A 2,951-nucleotide genomic window follows, 5' to 3' on the forward strand; every position below is an offset into this window, starting at 1 on the left:
TTCCAGTTACAGCAGTGAGAAATGGATGGTGAAATTGGGACATCCACTAATTTTCTATAGTTTTCATTCTTCAGTTGCACTAGTTCCAGAAGTGAGAAATGGATAGTGAAATGGACACATCCACCAATTATCTAATTTTTCAGTCTTCAATTACAGCAGTGAGGATTGGATGCTGTAATTGATACCTCCACTCTTTTATTATTATTATTATTATTATTATTATTATTATTTATATTGATAATCATTTATATTAAATATAAAGCTGCCGAAAATATTATCTAAAGCAGTTGATACGGCTTTTTTTTTTTTATCACAAGTCATAGGTAAATAACTAATTATGTGTTAGGTATTTACATCATTAAATTGTACAAAAACCTCAAAGTAAAGGTATTTTTTTATAATGTTCACCCCTAAAGCTTTTAATCGCTTTTTATTGGAATAGAAACGAGAAAAAGGCCATGGGCCAATAATAGGAAACATGATTTTATAGGGAGTTCCACTTGTTCGCCCATGGGGCGAACATTAGGAACATGGCTACACTTTTGATCCATTTATTCGCCCATGCCTTTTAAATGGTCTGTATTAAAGATAAAAAATTGATACTTTAACCAAAAGACGTGGAATATTGTCTACTTTATCCCAGATATCTTAAGATTGAATAATAATGAAAAATAACGTGTAGAAACCTTAAGGCGTAAATATGAATCCTTAAGAAAAACGGTTAGATTTTAGCAAAAATCGACTAAATTTTTTTTTAGGAAGGAACTTTGATTTTTCTAATTTTTGTTTTTATGACTACAATTTTGGAATACCACTGGTTCGATAGCATTCTTTAAGCCCTTTCTTTTGATAAAATTGGATCTTGAAAAAGTTCGTCCAGTTCAGACTTATGTAGCGTAGACCCACAGGTGGGCCAATAAATGGTACGTTTTTTAGGTGGGCGAATAAATGGTACACTTACCCTATGTATTTATTTCTGCGTTATCATTAGTACCACCTTTTGCGTTGATTTTTGAACTTTGCTTTTCCGTCACACTCAGAATACTGCTTGTGCGCTTATGTGAAGGTTTAGACTTTAGACAGTTCACTAGATAAATGGGTACATATAAAAGTGTATTGATTTTCAGATACTACAGTAAATTCCATTATTGACTGGATTTGGGAGTTTGCGAAATGAGGTGGAAATGGCACTGTACCTACTGTTCTGTAGCGGCATGGTGTCGGCTTACCCTTCAGTTTAGCTCAACAGATTAATATTGTACTGCTTTATTACTGTAGTAGACTGTAGTAATTATTTCAGAAGATACATTTTTTCTCTTGAACAATCATCGCCCACACATTTTTTCAGAAGAAATAAGAACACGTAGTAGTCGAGAACACACCAGCGCGCCGCAAGGTTTAGTCTTCCATTATAAGGATGTGATAAGTGAAACAACAATATGTAAAGCAATAAATGTCCACCGCACGTGCCAAGATAACCCTTCCATATGCACAAGGACATGCAATATTTGGACTTAAAGGAGAGAAGGTTCGCTATAATAGGGCGGCAGGAAGGTATTTTGACTTACAAAGATCGAAAATCAAATAAACCATCAGGACTTTACAATACACACAATGTAAAAGAAAAGAAACAAGCCCAGATAGTTCCAGCGATTTACACACAAAAATAAATTCTCAAAATAAACATTATAAATTCTCATGGACCACATCGAAATGAAGAGAAACCACCTACAAACACGAGTATACCACCCGAGATCTGCAACCGTGTATTAAATCTTTAGTGATCAAAGCTTGCAACTCATCTTTGAATAATTTCACATTTCACCGAGGCAACCTGTGAGTCGCCACAGTATATTAAACACACAAGTACTGAAGTACACCGTGAATTATCTTCTCCTTTGACCACACAAGAAGAAAGTCTCCGGGAATACACCCACAAATTTGTTATTCATCTTTTATTACACGCTTTACATGTAAAAACATCTCGTACCTTTAGGAACAACATTATCTTCGATTAGTATCTCCACCAATCATCTTTAGCAATCCCGAGAAAGCCAAACGATATCTCAAAATAATAAATGAATTGCTGCTGCTTCTTGTAAACATCTAAATAATTGAATTTTAATTATTAATTTCTTAAAAAAGGCGCTCTTTTGATGATACTGGATCTATCATTCCATAATTTCAATACCTACATAACTATGAACCTATATTTATTAGATATCTACCAAAGTTCTAATCAAATTAGTTACTTGAATTTTCTTACCTTTTGAAAACATTCTGGAAATCCAAAAGATCCAAGATCGAACTGCACTTGAACACTCGTGTGATTTAGATTATAATATAATTATATTATAACGAGACAGACAAAACACTATATCAGACATTCGAATTATTGGTAGGTACCTAAAACAAATAGTAGTCATGCGATCATATGTCACCAAAGAATCGTTATACTTCACTTGGCAATGAGCAGTCGCAAGAATTTTTCAGCTCATTGCTTTCTCAAAACACTTTTCCAGTCTAGGAGGACTCAGAGACAAACTCTTCTCTCTTAGAATAAATATAACACAGATTTTATTTTCATTTTACTTGACCAACCTCATGTAATTTGTGGATTGATGAAAAATTGACACACCACATAATCTGGGTCTTTTGAAATTTTGAATACATTCATAAACTAACACTAAACATTTCCCTAACACATCAGTATTTTGGTGCAATAGAAATCTCCACTATAGTTGAATCTATTGGTGAAGGTGACATCTCCACTAACACAATTATTTTGATGCAGTAGCCATTTCCATCACAAGAGACAAGTTTTACTCACAGAGAACAGATTGATCGGTTCATAACTATACTTGGCATGATTATGAGCAAAAAAATTCAGCCTGATGTGTTTGAATAATCGTTACTGCTCTCTGAACTAACTCGGTTAAAATGTTGTAAAT

General features: G+C 33.7%; 1 protein-coding gene across 1 annotated transcript in view; it reads right to left on the reverse strand.

Moving 5' to 3' along the window:
* Positions 1-2,314, reverse strand: part of LOC103506220 — a 22,355-nt gene extending 20,041 nt beyond the window's left edge. Inside the window, exon 1 of the mRNA XM_008470612.3 lies at positions 2,267-2,314. The gene's annotated coding sequence lies outside the window, so the exon portion shown is untranslated. The remainder of the gene's footprint in view (positions 1-2,266) is intronic.
* Positions 2,315-2,951: the final 637 nt, after the last annotated feature.

This window comes from Diaphorina citri, unplaced genomic scaffold, assembly GCF_000475195.1.
Source record: "Diaphorina citri unplaced genomic scaffold, Diaci psyllid genome assembly version 1.1 scaffold11, whole genome shotgun sequence".
NCBI classification, from domain to species: domain Eukaryota; kingdom Metazoa; phylum Arthropoda; class Insecta; order Hemiptera; family Psyllidae; genus Diaphorina; species Diaphorina citri.